The sequence below is a fragment of the Lissotriton helveticus genome, chromosome 7, assembly GCF_964261635.1.
Source record: "Lissotriton helveticus chromosome 7, aLisHel1.1, whole genome shotgun sequence".
Taxonomy (NCBI): Eukaryota; Metazoa; Chordata; class Amphibia; order Caudata; family Salamandridae; genus Lissotriton; species Lissotriton helveticus.
Window position 1 is genome coordinate 1,462,313,507 of NC_136068.1, and position 13,782 is coordinate 1,462,327,288.

The window sequence follows — 13,782 nt, forward strand, 5'->3', positions numbered from 1 at the left end:
TTTTTGTACTCCACACCACTCCCGATCCATGCCGGCCGCCACTGAACTGGCAACGATGTAATGATTTGCGATGCAAAAAAGTTAGTCAATGTGGCTGCAACAAGAACAGAATCTACAGGGACAGGGTTTTTCCTCCATAACCAATACAGAGTTCTTGAGTCCATCAAAGTAGTCTTTCACTCCCCATTTCTTTTGCCCTCAAATACCTTACTGTTATTCAAACTCGCTAGGCAGGGATTTAAGTGGGCCGGGTCTCACCAGGTCTGAGCACCGGCAGTTTTTTAAAGGGGACCTTGAAACGGGTCTCTATCGGGCTCTGTTTTGTGCCCTGGCACAGACCATCGATTTTTTCCCGGACTGCAGTGACAGCATGCACATCGAGGTTTGCGTGCTCACACTGCTCACTTCTCACTAGTAGAGAAGTTACAGCATGACGTCATGCCAGGTGAGTGTTGTAGAGGGAAGGTAAATCCTTTAAAGATAGTCATGTTCTCTCTGGATTTCGCTTCTCTTTTTAATATTCAGGAGCAGCAACACTGTTGAGGTGTCATCAGGGCTTTAAGTGGAAGCTTTTTCAATATTATATAAAAGCCATAGTTGCTGCTTATTTACCTTATGCAACTAACAACCATTGGCAAAGCCAATAGTCCTGAGGTATGATGTTATTTGTTGTATCATATATCTGGATGCAATGACAGAAACAGCAAAATACAAGTCAGGTGGCACACTATGCTAAGCACAGATTTTTAGCTTACGTGTTTTAAGCCAAGCCCTTAATTACTCTGGACATGCCCCTTTGAGAGTTCCCCCAGTTTTTTCATCCCACTTAAAGCCCTGTTGCTAGCCCATTTGCACCTGCAATGCAAGCCAAGGGTCAAACTGGAGGGACGCAGACAGGGCATTCATTAACTCAAATCATGCGCCTGCGCTCCTCAACACTTGCATTTTTCTTCAAGTAAGGAGGTGGGTGGCACCACTAAGTGGAAATAAGGAACACAAGGGACAATGGTTACCCCAAGAAACACACGCACAGACCTATAAAAAAAACACAGCTAAAGGTCATCACGTACACACATAAATTACATATACGAATAAAAAATGACTTAGTTTTCAAAAAACGATTGTTCGGTTTCACTCCCTCCTCTTAAGTACTGTTCATCCTGTGGCGTTTACATATAAAGAAGGTTCTGGAAGCATTTCTGTGTGCAGCTAATACTCTACCCATGCTCAGGTGCATGCGTGCCGCATAGAAAGCAATGGTCGCGCTCCTGTGCACATGCCTATGTTTCAGGTGTGTTTAATTGAGAAATAAAGCATTATAGTAACTCTGGATGATATGCAGATATGTTTCGCATCAGATGTGCACTAATTGACACACAGTGCATGGAAACGAGTAATTTACCTGTATGCAGTTCCATCTTATTTGCAGCACCCCAAGCAACCAAATAAAACCTGGTTTTACTTCAAACGTCTAATGATAATTTGGTCTTTTTTTAAACAGAATTAAATGTGGTCTTCCGACAGCAATTCTCAAATGATCCCTACTGACCCGCTGGTCTCACGGGCATCTAAGGCCTCAACGCCCAGCCCTTAGCGAAGGGAGGGTCATGTATCATGGGAAGGCGTTGAGGGGGTGGGGGGGCACAGGGCAGGGGGGCAGTGAGTCTGGAGATACTGGCTGTATGACACGTCCACCTGGCACCGTCGCTAGGCATCTGGCTGTGCTTTTGTGATGGAAAGGTTGCCTCTGCCCTGCCTCTCACACCTCACTTGTGCTCCTGCAGAGGTTGTCAATCACAGCATCTCACGCCACAGGGACTCCAGCATCTTCACCTCTCCATGAATCCGCCCTCACAAGAGCTCAGCCACTTATCAGTGTGGGCTCGTCACTGGGCAGCACAGTGAGCTGATAGGAAGGAGGGGCTGGGGAGGTCACAAGGTCACATGGTGAGTGTGGAGGGTAAGCGCCAGAATCATGTAAGAGGCATGTGACATTTGCTTCTTGCACCAGAAAACAAACCAGAGCTGCAAGATGTTAAAATGAGGAGAAGCTGCCACGTGAGCATTGTGTGAAGGACCTTTGGCCATGAAATAATGAAGAAATCCACGTAAGTGGAGCTGAACACAACCATACAACAATAACCAATGTATATCGAAGTCTGAAAGAAAATACATTTCTGTAAGTGTGAAGCCCTAATAACAAGAAAACATGCAGATGTGACAACACAAAACACTGTATCCCTGGTGCTTACTTGAAGAAAAAAAAGCACTCGCGCGGCAGCAGGGGGGGGAGGGATTCACTCGCAGGAGCGATAATTGCAACCAGATGGGCCTCGCGCTCCCGTGTGTGGATCTCCTGACGTGCACGCGTTGCCATTGAAGGCAATGGCAACGTGTGTGTGTGTGCTTGGCTGAAAAGCCATGGCGCTCGGAAAAGGTTGGTTTACTTTGCAGCGCATGCGCTGCGAAGGCTCGACCTAAAAAGGCTTCATGCTGATTTGCAAGGGTGCTCTAAACAGGTAATCCCAACATTGTTGAAGGCAAGCAGAGACTGCACTTCCAAGGTCTGCTCCGCATTCAAGCATTCCTATGTGATCAGGGAAGAGAGGGGTTTAGAAAGCAAGGATGATGAGATGAAATATGAGATCGCATATTGACGAGGCGGGGGATGCAGATGGGGAAAGGGATTTGGAGGAGGAGATGGCTGGTACAGAATGGAGAGAAGGCAAAAGGACAAATTGAGAGATGCTAACATGTACGCAAACCTAGAACACTAGAACACTAGACACTGTGTAGCACACACCAGCGAGCACAGGATCTCAATAAAAGGTCTTCCAATGAGAAGCAAATGAGTTACATTTTAAAACACATCTTCAATCTTTATACAGAATTTTTAATGCATCATGCAAATTCATTGGGCTAGTGACCGTTGAAACCCGAGCATGTTAAATATAGAACGCAACGTGCAAGTAAATATATCTTGACTCTAGAATGAGCAGCTGTTTTCTGAACTATTCTTACTCCACCCAGGAGATATCATGCAATTAAAGATCCCAGTGTTACTCACTGCATTGTGTATTGTCATTGTCCTACTGGATGTACACTTTACTTTGACCTCTTGTTAACCTCCTTTAGGAAGCTAGCAGCATGCAGATCCTAGAAAGGCATGCAAAAACCGAGCCCTCTCTCTGGCGCGCAACACATGAGAAACGGTGCTCTGGGTCACATTAAACCAGTTCACCCGCACCCCGCAGGAGGAACACCAAAGCACAGAAGGAAGTTACAATAAGTTTAAGCTTCTGAAGAAGGGCGTGCAACACTGTGGGCCTCATTTATGAGAAATGACGCATCGCTGCGTGAAAGCAGCGATGCGTCACCTCTCAGTGCGCACTCCTTGAGACATACCTGATGCGTCATACTTAATGTACGACGCATCATGTCGCAAGGAGTTACAGATACGTCAGTATTTCTTACGTATCTGTAAGTGCAAAATTGACGCATTGCTGGAGTGTGTCACAAAAGTGACGCAACTCCAGCAATGCTTCCTTTCACATGGGGCAAGCACCATGTGAAAGGGCTTGCGTCAGTCTTACGCATGCTGTGAGGCAGGCTCAAGATTTTGACGCAACGGAGTCCTAGAAGTGACGCAGTGAAATCTCATAGATTTCACTGCGTCACTTCTACGACCCTTTCTTGCGTCAATACGCCCCCTTTGCATACATTATACTTGGCGCAGGTATAATGTGGCGCAGGGGTTTACAAAGTGACGCATCTACCTAGATGCGTCACTTTGTAAATATGGCGCAACAAGGCGCATTGTTTACGCCACTGGTGCGTCACAAAAAGTGACGCACCAGCTGCGTAAAAGTGACGCAAGGGCTCATAAATGAGGCCCTGTGTGTCTTTTTCCTAGAAGAGCAGAACCAAATATGCATGCAGAAAGCAGAACTGCCTCTGTAAGCTGCACAAGACAAAAATAAAAGTGCTCCCACATGAAAAAGCATTGCTGAGCATCCACAAGAGAAAATTAACTGCCCCATTAACTCCACAGTTTACCAGCAAACTGTAAATGAGCCAGCCTCGGAGCTGTCTTCGGACAGAAAACAAAAGAATGTCAGCCACATGGCAGGAAGTGGGAGGGATGAATGCTGCAATACAATGTAAGCAGCTACTGGTCTGAGCAGCCACAGTGTAACACGAGGTTGAAAACATAATAAAATAGTCCCTCCCATGAGCATATCAATGGAGCAAAGGGTAATAATATTGTAATAAGTCTCTGCTCCTTGGAGGAAAAAGGAGGGACAAAGAGGCCGGGCTGGCCACTAGAAAGCAAGGACTTTTAAAGGACATTGAAACCAACAAACGAGAAACCTGGGAATGGCGTTTCGCCCACAGAGATGTGTACTAAAGTATACAAGAGGGCGTATGCTTACGCTCGACCTAAAAAGTGTTTGAGGGCAGGGTGTAAGAAGAGAAATTGAAAGGGGCAAAAGATGTGAGAAAGACAAGGATTTGTGGTGGGAAGAGTGAGTGAGTGAAGAAAGAGTGAGAAAATATGCACATGAAAGAAAAATACTTAGTTGGTGGGAGGGTGTGTGAGAGAGAGGAGAATATTAAGGACAGAAGGGTTTGAGAAGGTGAGGCAATATGTGTGAAAAGAAGTTTAAGAGATGAGATATGATTGAGGATGTTAAAACAAGCAGTAGAGTGCTTGAGATGGGAACTGCAGGAAAGTGAGATAAAAGGGAAAGTGAGAGTCCCAGGTGTCAGATGATAGCAAGAGGTGGGGAGTATAATGGAAGTACAAGTGAAATAGTAGCATGAGAGAAGTGTATGTGAGATATTAGGGATAAAGTACCCCCTGCTGTACATTAATAGGATAAGTCATCAAGGAATTTCATAAGCATAAAAAGTAATGAAGCCAAAGGCCTCATTCACAGAAAAATTAACTTCATTGTCCCTCAAAACCAGGCATTATCAAAGCACCAAGACCAACATTGTTCGCATCTACAAGGAAGGTCTGGATCATACGGTTTAAGAATTCTTGACCCCACCTATTGCGATTTGATCCATTCAAGGACACATTGACAGGATTTATCCCAAGCTAAGACAAAAAATGTTCTACAACAACATCGTCAAAGGTTTAATATGTGTTACATACTCAGTAATAAACCTTGAATAGAATTCACAAAGACAAATAAATAACTTGAGACCTTGTTTGTCAACAGGTGGTGAAGCATCCAAAATGGCATCAACAATTCTCAGACACAAGATGTACCAGATATTCAACATTTTCCCTCAAAATTGACACTTCTCTGCTTTTTAGACTATGCCTTATTCTTGAATAATCCCCAAAACTCTATTGATAATGGAATAAAGCTGTTCTCTAGAGGTTGCATAGATAAAAAACATCATCTTGAAAAACTACAGCGGTCCCTTAAGAGGCATTATGATGCGACTGCCAACACTGCGGTCACAACGCCTATACTTTGCATTGTGGCGGGTGCTGCTGGCTGCAGCAGCCACTGCAATGCAAAATAGGGACACCTGACATATCCGTGCACTAGGTAGCAGGCACCATGCAGTGCCTGCCACAAGGTACAGGGATATGTAGGTGGGCACCAAAGGTGACCCCTGTGCCAATATCAGAGGGCCAGAGGGGAAGGGGGCCTGCAATGGGCCCCCAAAGTCTCTTACCACCTGCCTTTTCATGGCGGTTAACCGCCATGAAAAGGCAGGCAGAAAGGGACATCATAGCTTCTTTGTCAGTGCCTGGTAGACACAGCCAACGTTGTAGGGATATGATTCCCCTCCAACGCACCAGCGGGCTCAAGGAGCCCTTCGGATGCTTGGCAGTCTTCCTGACCATCAACTATCCTTCCGCCATCCTAATGTGTGGGCGGAAAACATTGTTACGATGGTGGTGAGACCTCCACTGACAGGCTGTTGGTGGCGGTCTCACAGTCATCGTAGTCAGTCCCATAATTCTTTGGAAGATTGCAGCTGCCAATGCCAACCCAAAAGGCATTCTGCAGTATTAAAATGTATCAATGGGAGACAGAAATGCTATAGATATCTGGATGAAGGTTCAAGTACAACTTGATGATATGCAGCTGCTAAATCCAACTTAGGAAACTACTTTGTAGCTACCATGGTAAACAGTTCGGTAATCTTGGCAAGGTGATGAAAATCAATCCATATTCTCTTTTTAAGATGATGAAGATCCACACAGATTCTTAGCTCAACATTTCTTTTGTGTGCTATTACCAAGAGAGATAACCACAATGAAGACTCTAGGAATTCAATGGTAATTTTTTCACACAAACCCATAAGCTCTTTATTTAAATCCTTACGGATGCTGAAAGGTGCACTCTGTAACTTATGCTTAACCTATATGGCACCTTCCTTCACCATAATCTCATGGTTAAATCCTTTGATGGTGCCCAGATCCTTAGAAAACACACCAGGGTACAGTTTGATCAAATCTTCAGTAACCGTATTGAAGGAAACTACTGAAATTTGGTCCCTAGTACCAGGTCTCAAAACCATTTAGAATAATCCTTGATGAAACCACCCCAGAATGCATAGGCCTTAATAGCAATATGCATATTACCAGAGATCTTCTTTCCCTTTAATTTCAAAATGTCCTCAAAATAACAAGTAAGCTCAATCGTACGTCCTTCATATGAAACACGGGATCTATCTGGTGGCTCCAACTGCCTGTCCTTTTATGGTTCCAAAAACAGCTCTACAGTGATGATCATTGTAATCCTGGCTCCTAAATCTCCCAGTAACCTCCAAGACCTACATCAATGCCACAATCCACATATTCAGCTGGACCACCACTCACAATTCCAATCTCTGACACAACCATTACCATATTTTGGTGATCACCACAAACCCTGTCTACTTTATTTTCAGTACGCTCATATTCACAAACATTAAGTTTGCGCTTGTCACTCTAGCACATTTTGGCAAAATGGTTTATCTGTTTGCACATTCTACATGTAACATTCTTAGCTGGGTAATTTTTGTGACCCTTAAAATATGAGTTACTACCACATCTGAAACACAAAGTAGACCATTTATAAAAATGTATTAGTCTCATTCCATGTGTTTCTTAAAACTAATGACATTTAGACTTCACCACACTAACACATTCTGAATGCTTATCTTCCATTTCCCTTACTCATACCTTAGATGAGTCAATATTATTTGCAGTTCTGATGGTTTTTACAAGAGAAGGATTGCCGATAGACAGTAAGTTTTGTTGAATCATCTTGTCTGTACATTTGATAAAAAATGTATCTCTTACCAACTGGTCAGTAAATGTCTCAAATTGACCATCAGAAACAAATCTCCTGAGGAATGAGATGTATGTGTCAAAGTTTTCACAACTATCACCACGAAACTTGGTAGGACATCGAACCTGAGCAAGTTTTTACATAGCCTCTGAAAACTCACCCACTTCCTCTTGATAATTAACAACATAGGGCGTCATATGCTTAATTATAGCCCTCCCCTAAAATCCTAAAGAATGAAGAAGAATTATTTTCTTCTTTCAAGGCTAGAACGGGAAGCACTGATTGCCCCTAAGTACATTGCAAAAGCATCAAACCCGTTTATCCATTGAATAGATGGCTTTCCTGATATTTATAAAAATAGTGGAGGTGGATTGACAAACTTCTGAACTACTACAAACTTTGCTACTAAATGTAAAAGAAGAATGATTACAGAAAATATAAATCAATTACACACTCCAAAGAAAACACTCATAAAGGTGTGCAACCTAAATACATGTATGTATTTCACCTGATATGCGCTTCACAAAATACTAGGTGTGCACATTACCATGACTGAATTTGGATTAATACTCCAAGTAGTACCTGCTGAAAATTGCACTTCCTTAGTGTTCTCTAAGATCCCAGTCCCATTAACATAAATAGACTCTAAATATGGAGGTACCACTGATTTAAGTGGATGAAATATATGTATTTCATCTGATGTACACTTCACAAAATAATAGGTGTGGGCATCACTGTGACTGAATTGACAGCCGAGAAAACAGTACCTTCCATAGACACATTTTCTTTTCAGATCCTCCCCAAACATGGTAGCACACATACATGTATAAGCATGGTTGAACATTCATGTTGTGTCCTAGTTGTGAGGCAGAACCAGAGTATAAATGCTCGTGTCGCATTCTCGTTCACAAGCCCAGGCTGATAACCAGCCCACAATGAGGTCATCAGATGCCTCCAGTAGGACCAACCTCCGGTTTTTACTTCGGCAGAATGACAAGAAATGAAACATCCCAGCAGCAAATTCAGGCCCAAATTCATCACCAATGCGTTGCAAAAAGTACAAGGATCTTGAGCAGGTCTTTTCTTTTTCAGCAAATCAGTGGCCAAAAGCCGTGGATTCATAAAGGAGCAGCCTCTGTTACTCATCACTCGTCGCGAGGTCAATTGTAGTTAGTACGTCAAATCTTTATCTTTAATTTAACATAAGTTTAAAGTCTGCTAGTGCAGTCTTCTACCATGAAAACTCCCAACTGCTCTATATCTTTCACTTGAAGCTTGGCTTTTTAACGAGGTTCTTGCTTATATGCCCCAATGTCACTTAATTGCAAAAATAACAGTTGATGGACAGAATGCAGAACAATGTCATACATTCACCCCAGTACAGAGATCTGGGCCTAAATCCAATAGGACCGGTTTCTGGCTACTGTTGTTTTGCATTTGTCACCCCGAGTGGGATGGGTATACTCAGACGTGAGTCCCATGCTCTCCACACCACTGGAGTCAAGCTATCCTGGCTGAAGACGGCTGATTGCCAGAAACCGGTCCTAGGATGCTTGATTCTGGTCCAGGAAAGACATGGCTTGGCAGTTCAGGCTGGACTGTTCCCATGAGGCACAGGCTCAAGGCTGATTTGCATATGACCATGTCTGAACTGGGGCGTTGTGGAGTGCAAAAAAACGATGGATTTAGGCCCAGATCTCTGTACTGGTGTGAATTTATGACATTGTTCTGCATTCTGTCCATCAACTGTCGTTTTGCATTTGTCACCCCGAGTGGGATGGGTATGCTCAGACGTGAGCCCCATGCTCTCCACACCACTGGAGTCAAGCTATCCTGGAGGAAGACGGCTGATAGCCAGAAACCGGTCCTAGGATGCTTGATTCTGCTCCAGGAAAGACATGGCTTGGAAGTTCGGGCTGGACTGTTCCCATGAGGCAAAGGGTCAAGGCTGATTTGCATATGGCCATGTCTGAACTGGGGTGGTATGGAGTGCAAACAAACAATGGGTTTAGGCCCAGATCTCTGTACTGGGGTGAATGTATGACATTGTTCTGCATCCTGTCCATCAACTGTTGTTTTGCATTTGTCACCCCGAGTGGGATGGGTATGCTCAGACGTGAGTCCCATGCTCTCCACACCACTGGAGTCAAGCTATGCTGGCTGAAGACGGCTGATAGCCAGAAACCGGTCCTAGGATGCTTGATTCCGGTCCAGGAAAGACATGGCTTGGCAGTTCGGACTGGACTGTTCCCATGAGGCACAGGGTTAAGGCTGATTTGCATATGGCCATGTCTGAACTGGGGTGGTGTGGAGTGCAAAAAAATTATGGATTTAGGCTCAGATCTCTGTACTTGGGTGGATGTATGACATTGTTCTGCATTCTGTCCATCAACTGTTGTTTTGCATTTGTCACCCCGAGTGGGAATGGTATGCTCAGACGTGAGTCCCATGCTCTCCACACCACTGGAGTCAAGCTATCCTGGCTGAAGGCGGCTGGAATGCCAGAAACCGGTCCTCGGAAGCTTGTTTCCGGTCCAGGAAAGGCATGGCTTGGCAGTTTGGGCTGGACTGTTCCCATGAGGCACAGGGTCAGACTGATTTGCATATAGCCATGTCTGAACTGGGGTGGCAGAGTGGGCTAAAGAACGGTGATGGATTAAATCCAGATCTTTTGACTGGGTGTGAGTGTTTGATTGGTTCAGATGCTCCGTCCATTACCACCCCCTTTTGTACCGCTTTTGGCCAACATAAGTGTGGCAGGGTATGCTCAGACGTGAGTCCCTTGCTCACTTTGCCACTGGATTCAAGCAAGCTGGGCTGAAGACGGCTGCAATGCCAGAAACCGGTCCTCGGAAGCTTGTTTCCGGTCAAGGGAAGGCATGGCTTGGCAGTTCGGGCTGGACTGTTCCCATGAGGCACAGGGTCAGACTGATTTGCATATAGCCATGTCTGAACTGGGGTGGCAGAGTGGGCTAAAGAACGGTGATGGATCAAACCCAGATCTTTTGACTGGGTGTGAGTGTTTGATTGGTTCAGATGCTCCGTCCATCACCACCCCCCTATTGTACCGCTTTGGCCGCCATAAGTGTGGCAGGGTATGCTCAGACGTAAGTCCCTTGCTCACTTTGCCACTGGATTCAAGCAAGCCGGGCTGAAGACGGCTGTAATGCCAGAAACCGGTCCTCGGAAGCTTGTTTCCGGTCCAGGGAAGGCATGGCTTGGCAGTTCCAGCTGGACTGTTCCCATGAGGCACAGGGTCAGACTGATTTGCATATAGCCATGTCTGAACTGGGGTGGCAGAGTGGGCTAAAGAATGGTGATGGATCAAACCCAGATCTTTTGACTAGGTGTGAGTGTTTGATTGATTCAGATGCTCCGTCCATCACCACCCCCTTTTGTACCGCTTTTGGCCGCCATAAGTGTGGCAGGGTATGCTCAGACGTGAGTCCCTTGCTCACTTTGCCACTGGATTCAAGCAAGCCGGGCTGAAGACGGCTGTAATGCCAGAAACCGGTCCTCAGAAGCTTGTTTCCTGTCCAGGGAAGGCATGGCTTGGCAGTTCGGGCTGGACTGTTCCCATGATTCACAGGGTCAGACTGATTTGCATACAGCCATGTCTGAACTGGGGTGGCAGAGTGAGCTAAAGAACGGTGATGGATCAAACCAAGATCTTTTGACTGGGTGTGAGTGTTTGATTGGTTCAGATGCTCCGTCCATCACCACCCCCTTTTGTACCGCTTTTGGCCGCCATAAGTGTGTCAGGGTATGCTCAGACGTGAGTCCCTTGCTCACTTTGCCACTGGATTCAAGCAAGCCGGACTGAAGACGGCTGATAGCCAGAAACCGGTCCTTGGATGCTTGATTCCGGTCCAGGAAAGACATGGCTTGGCAGTTCGGGCTGGACTGTTCCCATGAGGCACAGGGTCAAGGCTGATTTGCATATGGCCATGTCTGACCTGGGGTGGTGTGGAGTGCAAAGAAAAGAAGGATTTAGGCCCAGATCTCTGTACTGGGGTGAGTGTATGACATTGTTCTGCATTCTGTCCATCAATTGTTGTTTTTGCATTTGTCACCCCGAGTGGGATGGGTTTGCTCAGACGTGAGTCCCATGCTCTCCACACCACTGGAGTCAAGCTATCCAGGCTGATGACGGCTGATAGCCAGAAACCGGTCCTTGGATGCTTGATTCCGGCCCAGGAAAGACATGGCTAGGCAGTTCGGGCTGGACTGTTCCCATGAGGCACAGGGTCAAGGCTGATTTGCATATGGCCATGTCTGACCTGGGGTGGTGTGGAGTGCAAAAAAACAATGGATTTAGGCCCAGATCTCTGTACTGGGGTGAGTGTATGACATTGTTCTGCATTCTGTCCATCAATTGTTGTTTTTGCTAGAATTGTTGATGCCATGTCATGAGAGTACCCAATGCCTAATAGTTCAGTCGTCATGTTGTGAGTAGTGTTGATTCCCAAGAGAACTAGTGAGGTGCATGTATGAATGAAGTTTGTGGTGTATTTTATAAAGCTCATGGAGTATTTTTACATGAAAGGGTATGTGTTCCAGGGACTTAAACTTGGAAATTTTCCATTTACTTACAGCTGTCCACTGGACAGTCTATATTATACTAGGCTAAGGTAGAAGAGCCCTTTACCTAAGTCGTAAGGGTAGAGAGGTATTCCCGAATGAGGATACGTCCTCCCGAATCCAATACTAATCACCAAAGGTATCCCAACCAGTGTAATGAAAGCTCAGCACTAAACTCTTGTGGCATCAACAACTCAAGCTCGGGGAAGGAAGCAATTCCTTTTTGTTAAATACCCCTTACACACTCTATTAGTGTCATGCTTCATCATCAGGTTCACCCTGACTCCTAAAGGTCAGGGTGGGCTCGACCATATTTCAGGGAGTACTTAAGAGAAATAGGCCAAGGGTCTAAAGATGAAAAGTCCTCCTCCATCTCCAGGTATCCCTTTAATAATGGAGTTGCAGGGGATAATAAAAATAAGTAAGAAGGGGGTCATCAGGAGGTAACAGTACTATGACCCTAATGCCATGCCAACATGTTTCAGCTCTAATTGGTGGCCCAAATATGTTCTGGGATTTCTTCAGGGCGAAATGAGGTTCTCTCCCCGGGTCTTCAGTGAGGGTGTTTTCCTATTTTATTCTCAATAGAAGTCGCAGAAATCTGCACTCTCGTGAAAAGGTGGAAGGTATACTTATCTCCCATCCATTTCTGTAGTGTTTTTTGTCTGCCTGTAAGAGAGGAATATAGTGAGAATAATCATATTTGTACTTTCTGCCCTGCACACAATTCACTCATGTAGTTCCAGCATACTGGGTGCTGCAATGTGCTCTCATTCCATTAACTTGTTGTTATCTCTTATCAAACGAGCTTTCCTGGGATCATGTTGCCCTGCGTCTCCCAGCATTTGCCGTTCCATCTGCCGGGGACATGGCTTATAAAACAATCTCATCCGTACATCTACTCGCTGTCCTGGATTCGGGCCCGACCCCGACAGGTCTGAATGACATCATTTCCGTGTGTTCCAGTTGGGACTACAGAAATTAGGTTGTCTCATGGGGGATAAAGTTACTAACACTGGGTAACCATGGTTATTGGCATACACCTGAATTTTTAATTCATATAGACAACTGTATTGGTTTGTAATTACATTTTCATCGATCGTGTTTAGGTTCCGGATATGAAAACCCCATACTTGGCCAGATACTGTGTGATGTGACACCTGTAGTTTGTGTAAAATGCTGGTGCGAGCCAAGAACACGTAAACAAGTTACAAGTTCAAGTTCAAGTTTTTATTATTATGTTTTGGCTCTCACTGAGGGCCACATAAGGAAATTAAACATACAAAAGTACTGTAATAACAGATTAAAAAAGAAAAGCAAAATATATAAGGGTACATAGTTGACAATACATAAACAAAATACTACAGTTATCAACTTTAAAGTGAGTCATGGCGACATTTCAATAATCTCAATAAATATTTAAGAATCCCTTAAAAAACTTAAAAATTCTGCAACAAAACAATTCATTGGGAGGGCAGTAAAGTGCATGAATAAACAATTTAGCATTTAGGATTCCCAATTGGAGACAAATAGGTTTAATCCATTTAACTCGTAAAGAACGTAAAGCAGGGCAAGTAAACAAGACGTGGTTACGATCTTGAACAGCGACATCACAGAGGTTACATATCGAGGGACTCCCGTGCCATTTTGCTAAAAGAAGATTAAGAGGGAGTAGATCATGACGTAGGAGATACCATAACCTACGTACTCCATGAGGAATATTCCAGCTCAAATATTGCTGGGGCGACTTGGGGGTATATGTCTCTAGGAGAGGTTTCCTGGCACATAATCTGGGTTGGGCAAGAGTATCCAGCTTAACAGATAACTCCCACGAAGCTCTTTTTAATAAATTTTTAAGTTCAGAAGAATTAATCAAGAATAGGGTACTCTCATCCAA